Raw genomic sequence first — 10,272 nt, 5'->3', positions numbered from 1 at the left:
CCGGCCCCCACCTGCTCCTCTCTCGGGGCTGCAGGTGAAGGCTGTGCCCTGCGGGCCGAGCAGATGTGTCCTCGTGCCGTGCGATGGCATCTTCAACCTCGTCATTAGCTGGAAAGGGCGTTGCGCAGCCCGTCTCTGGAGAAACCGCACATGACATTTAAAAGGGTCGCGCGCTTCCAGGGAGAGTCTGCACCAAAGACGATGCTACGAGGTGATGGGAACCCAGGGCTGTGGACCCAGAGACCAGCGCCTCTGAGCATTTCCAGGCACCGAGAAGGGAGGCTGACAGGACCCTCCCCTCCCCTCCCTGATCGTGGGCCCTTCGGTTCCCGGGAGGGTCCCAACTCCACACTCAGCACTAACCGCACGGCCCCCAGACCAGCATTTGCTGCCAGCCATGCCCTCCCCCATCAGGACAGCCTCCACACGGGTCCCGAGGACCATGCTGGCCTTGCAGGGTTAGCAAGGAGGTCAGGGCGGGAAGGACCACCCGCGGGCCACGTCGGTCCTGACCCCCCAGCCCTGCTGGACTCTGGTCCCCCCTAGGCCAAGACCCTTGCCAAGCACCAGCAGACCCCACCCCCAACCATGGGGAGGGTACAGTGTTCACAGGACGCTTGTGCAAGCTGGGCTTTCCCACATCTCTTTCATGTCCAAGCGACCCCGTGGGGTCGTCACTGTCAGCCCCATTTACAAAGGAGACTCGGACAGACTGCCACGGCAGAGACCAGATTGAAAGCGGCCAAAGTCCAAACCCGAACTCTCCCCAGAATGCTGCACTGTGTCCTGCCAGCCCCCGGTAGCCAGGGCCTCGCTCTGAGTTGGGGGATTGGGGCCAGTACCCACAGTGCTGGGGCACCCCGGCTTCCCCAGCAGGTTGCCTGGGCACCCACCCGGCCTGCCCACTGTCCAGCGCCTCTGCAGGACACCCACCCGGCCTGCCCAGCCCTCCGGTCCCTGGGGCCGGGCTGGCGCTTGGCCCCGTCATCGCTAACCCCTCCTTCTGCGCTCACAGGGGGACGAAGGCTGGGACGGAAGCAGGATCGGCCCAGCATCCCCGGGACACGAAGGACACAGGGACGGCAGGGGCACCCGGGCTGGCCCGTGAGCACAAGCACCATGTGCCCTGTTCAGCTCGTCCCCCACCGCCTCTGTGGCGTCAACCCCCCAGGGCCTCCCCTGACATGGTGCTGTCATCAGTGTCAGAGGACGGCGCCCGCACTGACGCCCCGGGCATGGTGTTGTGGACACTCATAGGTTCCTGCGAGCTGGCCTTCGTCCTCAGGCAGCCTGGGCCCGTGCAGGGCTGCGTCACACGACCAAAATCAGCCTTCTTGTCACCAACACTTTCTGTCCACTGATCTCTATATTGTTTGGTAACAAAAACGCAGAAACCAAGAACTGAGAGGAAAACTCTAAAGGATCGTATTTATAGACAAAATTTCCTCTGCACAAGTCATCTGTGTGCTGGGGGACTGGCTCTCCCCTTGGGCTTGAAATATGTGAAATGAAACAGGAAATTCTAGTGGCAGAGCTCCCATTATGTGACTTCAGGAAAATTCTTTTGTTCCCTAACTCACAGCCCCATTTATCACAGGATCGCAGGAATGTGGTTTGCTACCTGCCCTTCAGGAGGCTTGAGATGTGGACCGACGTTGCATCGCATATAAAAACTTTTTGAAGATACAATATTGTTTCTTCTTCCTTTGGTCCAACGTGGTACTTCTGAGCACTTTGACATCGTGGTAAATAAGACAGCTCAGTGAACCACTGGGAGTGAGGGCTTACTGGCCACCCTTCGGTAGAGAGAAGTCATATGTTTTAAAGTGCAGTAAAGGACATGCTTGCTTACAACCAGCTCCATGGAGAATCCAATGCCTTCGTTGTAGACTGAGAACATATCTGTTGAATTTGAGGCCTAGAATTATATTAAAACATACTTCATTTTCAAGGACCACGAAATGAAAATATTGAATGTGGAAGAAATTGTTTCATGAACTGTGAACAGAGGCTGGGCCCAGCGTGGCCTCGGCCATCCGACGGGGCCTCAGCCCGTAACTGGAGTTCCCCAGATTCCTCCGATCTCTGCAGAGAAGAGGACTGGTGTCTGGCCAAGATAAATACAGGATGAAGCAGGCTCAGCTCTCTCATTAACTGGGCTGTTTTCCTTCAATGGGGCTTGAGAACAGAGCTTTGCGCTAGAATTTCCTGTTTCACCGTCCTTTCATCTGGGAGTCTCCTCGGCCGTGCGTCTCCCATTTACATGGCGATGCTCCTCCCGTGAAGCCTGGAGTCTACACCCTTCCAAGGCCGAGGAGCTAGAGGGTGAGGGTTGTTCTCATCGGCGTGTAGTTGACGTACAGCGCTATGTAAGTTACCGCTGTACAAGACAGTGATTCACAGCTTTTAAAGATTTTACTCCACGTACAGTTATTATAAAATACTGGCTGTATTCCCCATATTGTTGTGCAGTGTGTCCTTGGAGCTTGTTTATTTCGTACATAGTGTTTGCACCTCTTAGCTTTCCTAGCCCTGTATTGCCCATCGCCATCTCCCTGCTGGGAGCCACTGGCTTATTCTCTAAGGAGAATAAATATCTGGGAGTCCGCTTCTGTTTTGTCACGTTCGCCAGTTTGCTGTGTGTTTTAGGTTCCACGTATACGTGAGATCACAGGGTGCTTGTCCTTCTGTCTGACTTACCTCTCTGAGCACAATGCCCGCCGGGTCCATCCAGGTGGCTGCAGGAGCGTGAATTATTTCTTCTCCCAGCAGACGACACAGCCCCTGCCCTCTGTCTTCTAGGAAACCCATCATGACACATGCACATCGGGCAAAGATGGCTCTGAACCTTACATTCCCGGGGCAGGGGGAAGGCACATGAAACTTTTCCTTTGTGAATTGCCAATTTTTCCTTTAAAAAATTGGTTGGGTTGTTGAACAGGTGGGGGGGAGACGGAGGGGAAGCTGCCATCGCGTCCGTGTTCGTTTCCACCTCCTCCACTAGCAGACTCTCAGGCTTGCTCGGCTGCTGCCGTTTCTCCCCCCAGCCACACTGAAAAGGTCCCATTGCCCTCTGGCCAAGGGGACTTAAAATGTGCTCGCCTGCGGACGATCCCAGGAAAAAAGAGAGTGAAAGAGGAGAAAGGGACTGACAACGATTTTCTCCTGGGAGTGAAGGACGACAGCCTTTTGCTTTTCTCCTTCCAGGAGCTCCTGCTTCTAGGTCCAGGTGATTAGGGCGGGTTTGTTCTTTCTCAGGCAGAGGGATCAGTGGAGCCTTTGAGCCACACGAATGACCACGTTCCACCAGATTCCCCGATGAGCCAGGGAACCCACCTGGCCTCCTGAAGCCAGGACGCCCCTGGGGACAGACGCCTGGAACCAGGTCCCTCTGAGCAGCCTCGGGGCCCCGTGAGCATTGCCCACACCTCAGCTCAAATCCCCCTCGTCTCCACCTCGAACTTCCCTCGTCTCTACTGCAGATCTAGCAGCTCCTGAAGACACACGTGGGGTGACAAAGTGAGGCCCCTGCTCACGTGCAGAGTCAGTACTCACTGCCGGCAAGGACCTCAGGGCTACCCCCGGGGGGGCGGTGCTTAACAGGGATGCCCACTTTGTTTTCTAGGAAATCGTGAGAGATCTAAGCGTCACCTTGTTTATTAGTTACGTGATGGATACGGAGGGACGGGGGGAGCAGGAAGGATTCAGCTGTTCTGAATGTGGAAACTTCCTCCCTCCCTCCGTCTCTCCTCTCTTCCTTCCTTTCTCTTTCTCTTTCTTCCTTCCTTCTCTCTCTCTCTCTCTCTCTCTCTCTCTCTCTCTCAAAGATGCTTCCACATCTGCATGATACAAAGCAAAAAGGACATGAGCTAAGTGACTCAGAGATTCTTCTGGTGAAGAGAACCAGAGTGAGTAACACAACCCAGGAGGGCACCAGCTGCTTTGCTTTTCAAGTCATTCAAGACAGATAGGATAAATTCTGTAGATATTATGTGTAAACATTAAAAGAAAAAGATTTTGTATCTCCTTTCTGTAAAAAAAAAAAAAAAAAAAAAAAGAAGTCAGCAGATGTCCAGGCTGAAGGCCAGCAGGGGCTAAGGAAGCGCGTGGGAGCAGGGCTTGTCTTTGCAGGCACAGCCCGGGTACCGTCCCCACGAAGGGCTCCGTGAAAGCCAAGGCCCCTCCCAGGCCCCCAAGCCCTCTGGTCCTGTCGTGCTGACTTGCTGTGTGTTTGCACACCAGCAGGTGCCTCAGACACGGGGGTGGCCAGAGGGCAGAGGCGGGGGTGAGGGACCGTCCCGGGCTCGGAGAGACACAGGGAAGTCACGGTGACGAAACGTTCCTCATTTTTCATTCCTTGTGCTTCCCTGAGATGTCTCCCTGCAGGAGGCGGTTCAGGAACTTGGTCCCGAGTGTAGGGCCTAAACGAGGGAGTGTCCTGACCCCCTCTGGTTTGCAGCTCCACATCCCTCATCTTTACTTTGTTCCCCAGAATACACCACTGGATCCATGTCCTGCGGCACTTTTTCTCCCTGAGAACCTCCCAGCCTCTGTGCCCCAGTTGACTCAGATCCTCACGGGCGGGGGGCAATGTGAGGGGATTGGGGGCCCCTAAACAGGGGCCCAAATGAGCTGCAAGCCCGCCCAGCCCCACACCGCAGCCTGGACTCTGGTGTTCCACAAGACCTCGTGACAGGGCCTTTGTGGTGTGGGGTCCACACGTCCAAGAACCTGAGGGCTCAAGAAGCACAAGGCTGCTCAGAGGGGCAAGCCTTCCATCGAGACCACACAGGTGGCAGGAGAGAGAAGCTCCTCGTAGGGAGGGTCTCATGACACACGAGAAAGTATTTATCACAGCAAGTCAGCAGACCTGAAGTGATACAACAATCTTCTCAAGTAACTTATGGAATAAATCTTTTAAAATTGTAAAAATAGTGTTAAAATTTCAAAGAAAGAATAGAAGCCACAGAGAAATAAGATACTTTAAAAGAAGAGTAGGTAGATTTGAAAGAACTCTTGGGGAAAAGAAAACAGGAATGAAAACGTAGAATTCATGGTTAAGCCACGCTAGAGGGGGGTGAAGGAAGAATTGGTGAGCTAGAATTCGTGTCCGAGGACGTCACCCAGGACCGAGAGATGGAAGGAGACGGTCGTATACAGCAGCGTCGTCAGCCCCGAGTTGGAGTCCAGACCCTGACGCACCTGGGACGGTTTGCTTGTTGCAGACACAGTTCCCATTCTGCTGTCCTTACTCACAGGGTCCTCATCTGTCGGGGTCACAACGTGCCCAGCTGGAAGTGCCCTCCTGCCTCCCTCAGCGAAGCGGTGACCTAGGGGCCAGCTCTGTCCAATGAGAAGCAGGACTGCCAGCCGAAGGTCCCAGGATTCTCCTCCCAGCTCCTCCCATGTGGCTGTGGACACAGCCGGAGCTGGCATCTCCAAACACATGAAGGATGAAGCAGAAAGCGAAACGGGATGGGCCTGCCGTCTTCCAGACACTCCGTCACACGAGAAAGAATGACTGCCTCTCCCTCATTCGGGCTGCAGTCGGGTTGTGTTTCATCTGATGCATCTGGATGCCATCTCTCCGCTGATAAAACGAGATCAGAGGAGGCTGGGGGGAAGGCATGGAGAGTAGAGGTAAGACAGTATTTTACAGAGAAGGTCCCCGAGAGCTTTCAACTCCAAAGGAAAACACTCAGGGGGAAGAATCTCACCACATCCACCCAGAAAGGTTAACAAGAAATCCACGCTTCGCCATGTTCAAAAGACGAAGGAGAGGAAGAAATTGTCCAAAGTAGCCACGGAGAAGAGATGCTGCAACAGGAGCACATTCCTCAGAAGAAAGACACCAGAAGTGGACAGGGTCCCATCTTCAAGGTGTTGTGAGCAAGTGATTGGCCCGAATTCTACACGTAGCTAAACTACAGGCTTTTTCAGATGAGGTCATGGGCCTTCGCTGAAATAACGGCCAAAGGACTTACTTTAAAAAGATGGGAAATGAAGCCAGAAAAATGCAGGAAGCATGCCTGACCGAGACACTGAGAGACATGAGTAAATATAAATAATGGTTAACTCCAAATCATAGAGGAAAACCTGTGCGGAAACCCGACCAAGCCGGCGGCTAAAGCAGCTGCCCTCTGCCGTGTTCTTTCCGGCCCATGCTGGACTCGGTCACTCTACACACAGACGTCCTGCCTGTCTCCAGGTATTATTCTAGGAAGCGGATCACAAAGTCAAAATACCAACCGCAGGGGATGTCAGGCCCTAACGGGGCTTTCTCCATGACTTCTGGGCTAGAAATCTTTGACAACCAACATAATTTCAGCTTACAGATTCAGTCCAGGGAGAAATAATTGTAATTGACACCGTATAGAAGTTGGATCAAATATATGCCTGAAAAAATAAAACCTGTGGTACCTCTGACCTTCAGAGACCACCCGTCTTTGAACTGTCACTCCTCCATCTTATGAAACTTCCCCACGTACACTCACCAAAGTACATGAGAACAACCCAGAATCATAGGCTCGCCCACCGAGCCCCTGGTCCTGGTGCCGGGCCCTGCTAGGCATCGTCTGCCATGGCATGGGATGGGATGGAGACTCGCTTCACTGCATTGTTTAAAATAAATAAAGTCATTTATCCAAAACCATATAATATTCAAAATCCCTACCTCGTATCTCAAAAAGTATTCTTTTTCTCCCTCCCTCCCTCCCTTTTTCTCCCATTGCATTTTAAAACACGGGGTTACCGTCTCACTCTTTCTCAGTTACTTTCCTTTGGTCTGACCATTTCCAAACGTGAGAGCAAGAGTCCTGTGGATGTTTCTGACATTTGTCAAATGCCGCCTCACCTAAAATCCAGGCCAACTCCAGCCGCTCTGTGGGAGAGGTGATGTCATTGTCTTCCTAAATCCAGCCCCTAGTCCCCAGATTAGAGAGTTTGAATCCTTTGAAATATGCTGGGGCCTGCCACACTGTTCTCAGGAGAAAAATCCTTCCTTTCCTCTCTTGCAGGCCCAGCCTGGAATGGAGCCCTGAGCCCCAGCGAGTTAACCCGTCCTGGTCACATTCCGTTCCCAGGCCGCGACGAGGTGGTCTGGGAAGCGTTCTGGCTGGGAGAGATCACATTGCTCAACCCAACCGAAGAGGAATGCGGTTTCCGGAAGGTTCCAGCGAGTACATGGGAATGGCACTCTGAAGGCCCTGGCTGGAGGCGTTTCCCTTGTGAGAAGCACTTCCAATCCCCCACGGAGCCCGGCTTGACAGCAGGCCTGCCATTATTATCACAGAGGGGAAGCAATCATTCAGCACACGCTGCTGCAATTTGGATGTTTATAAGCCCCGCCCACTCTGCAGCCCTGAGGCCAAGCGGTTTGAAACGGAGCTCCCCGGGGAAAGAGGGGGCCTCGGTCAAAGCCACTCGGCGATTTCTGCCCAGTCTCTCTGAGGGTGAGGAATAGTGACTTTTTAAGTGATTTGAGACCCTTCTTAAAAGTTGGCCTCTTTCTCCCTATATGCAATATATAGCCTCAAACGTTTAACAAAATTTTCCCCTTTTGACCACAAGATAGAGTTCCAGACGTGGGCAAAGGACTCACGTAATAAGAGCTCATGGTTGGGGGGAACTTAATACAGTAATCGTGTGTTCAGGAAAATTTTCTGCAATTGCAGCTCATTTTTTTCCCTTGAGTGAATCTGCTTTATTTAGAACGGCCGAGGCTCCAGCAGCCCCGGGGCTCCCCTGCAGCAGCCCGTGTGCCGGGGCTCCATGTGGACCCACTTCCCAGCGGTCATGGGTGGAACTCCCTACACATGGGTCTCATGGTTCCCATGCAGGGACAAGATGATTTCTTTCTAATTGTGGTTAAACACACAACACAGAAAACTTACAGCTTTTAAGTGCCCGGCTCAGGCGCATGAAGCACATTCACGCTGTTGTGCAGCCGTCACCAACCTCCGTTCCCAGGACTTCCAATCTCCCCAAACTGCCCCTCTGTGCCCGGCAAACACGAGCCCCCCCTCCCCCTCCTCCAGACCCTGGCACCCACCCTCTGCTTTCTGTCTCTGTGAGTTTGTTTCTTCTAGATATTTCCTATACATGAAATTATAAAATATTTGTGTTTTCTACAAATATCGGCTTATTTCACCCAACAAAATGTCTTCGAGCTTCATCCATGCCATAGTACATGTCAGGATTTCATTCCTTTTTATGGCTGAATCATAGTCCAGCGAGTGTATATTCCCCATTTTGTTTATTCATTCTGCAAAGTTACTGGGAGTTTGATAGAGATTGCATTGTATACTTTGGGTAGAATTGACATATATTATTCGACTTATTAACAATAAATTGTTACTTTAATAATATTGTCTCCTAACCCATGAACACAGAACCTTTCCATTTGTTTCTGACTTCTTTAATTTCCTCTAGCAGTATTTTGCAGTTTTCAGTGTACAAGACTTTCACCTCCTTAGTTAAGTTTTCCCTAAGTAATTTGATTCTTGCTGATGCCATTATAAATAGAATTTTCTTTTGCAGATCGTTTATTGTTAGTGTATAGAGACATAGCTGAAACTTTGTGCGATGGGGATGATTTTTAACAAGTGTTAATAGGTTAGGTATCACCAGGAAATACCCCTAGAAACAAAGAGTTACAAAGCTTTGCTATATTCATCTTGTTTTTTTTCCAGTTTTAGTGAGATATGACTGACATACAGCACCATGTAAGGTTAAGGTGCACAGAGTAGTGACATGACGTTCATATACTGGGAAATAATTACCAATTACTTAACATCTATCATTTCATAGAGATACCAAAAAAAGAAAAAGAAAAGAATACTTTCTCCTTGTGATGAGAACTGTTAGGGTTTCCCCTCTCACCTTCCTGTACACCACAGAGCAGCCCTAACCGTAGTGCCCGTGCTGGCATCACGTGCCTGGTCCTTATTCACCTTGGAACTGAAGCTGGTACATTTGGACCACCTTCCCACGTGCCCCCCGCCTCTGGTGAACACCAATCTCATCTCTTTTTCTATCAGCTTGGTTTTCCTTTTTTTTGGGTGGTGGTTTTGGGGTTTTGGTTTTGTTTTGTTTTTAGATTCCACATGTAAGTGAGATCACACAGTATTTGTCTTTGTCTCTGACTTATTTCACTTAGCATCACACCCTCAAGATCCAATCACGATGTCGCAAGTGGCAAGATTTCATTCTTTTTCTGGCTGAGTAATATTTCAGTGTGTGTGTGTGTGTGTGTGTGTGTGTGCGCGTATCACATCTTCTTTATTGATTCATCTATCTATGACACTTAGGTTGTTTCCCTGTCTTGACTATTGTAAATGATGCTGCGATGAAGAGATATATTTTTGAGTGGGTGTTTTCATTTCCTTAGGATAACTCAGGAGTGGAATTGCTGGGTCATATGGTAGTTCTAGTTTTAATTCTTTGAGGATCCTCCGTACTGTTTCCACAGTGGCTGCACCACTGACATTACCACCAGCAGCACCCAGGGTTCGCCTTTGCCCACATCGTCGCCAGCACTTGCTAGCCCTCAACTCTGAGATAACAGCCATTCTGAGCCCCATGTGCCCTCCTTCTTTGCCGATGTCTGCATTTTGGTTCCCTGAGAGCTGGGACCAAAGACCTACTAAAGGCTAAAGAAAGAAAAGAGACAAAGACTGTCCTACACGAGAAGCTAATCTCTAGGGAAAAGCCTGGGATATTCTTTTTTAAAGGAAAGAGCCTTTGTTCTCTGGTTGAGAGGAATCACCACTACAGGTGAGGATTTCTCCATTTACTCGTGGACCTCGTGCGTATCTGGCACTGTTTAGAGCAGTGAACAAAACAAGAATCCTACCTTCCTCGAGCGAAGAGTCTGTGGTCAATACCAGGAAGCGTGCACAGCATGTCAGATGGTGACACCCGCTGTGAAAGTAACGGAGCAAGAAGAGAAAGGAGGAGACCCCCAGAGGGCAGGTGCACAGTCAGAGCCAACCCAGGACAAGTGACCCCGTGGCGCACCCGGAGGGGGCAGGGGGGATGGAGCCGGGAGGGGCCTCGTGCGGCAGGATGGTGGCACGGCCACCACGGGTGACCCAGAGGGCTGGTGGCCCCGTGTGCCTGGGCGCCCGGCCAGCTCGAGTGGGAAAACCTACATAGATCAGGGGGGAGTTCAGTTGGCATCCCCCTCCCCCCCGTTCACGTCCAGAAGCGCAGGGCACCCAGGCCCACAGATTCGACCTGCTCTGACTGCCGCTTGGGCTCCGCTGCACCGGG

General features: G+C 51.4%; 1 long non-coding RNA gene across 1 annotated transcript; it reads right to left on the bottom strand.

The window, feature by feature from the left end:
* Positions 1–4,878: 4,878 nt before the first annotated feature.
* Positions 4,879–7,129, bottom strand: LOC308630096. Its single transcript, XR_014017757.1, has 3 exons — positions 6,854–7,129; positions 6,495–6,611; positions 4,879–5,614 (listed from the first exon to the last, which is right to left on the bottom strand). It is a non-coding gene; the product is annotated as an uncharacterized lncRNA (long non-coding RNA).
* Between the last annotated feature and the right edge of the window lie 3,143 nt (positions 7,130–10,272).

Source organism: Mesoplodon bidens, assembly GCF_964165515.1.
Source record: "Mesoplodon bidens genome assembly, chromosome: 16".
Lineage (NCBI taxonomy): Eukaryota > Metazoa > Chordata > Mammalia > Artiodactyla > Ziphiidae > Mesoplodon > Mesoplodon bidens.
Note: the sequence above shows the minus strand (reverse complement) of the source record. Positions and strands in the feature narration are given on the sequence as shown.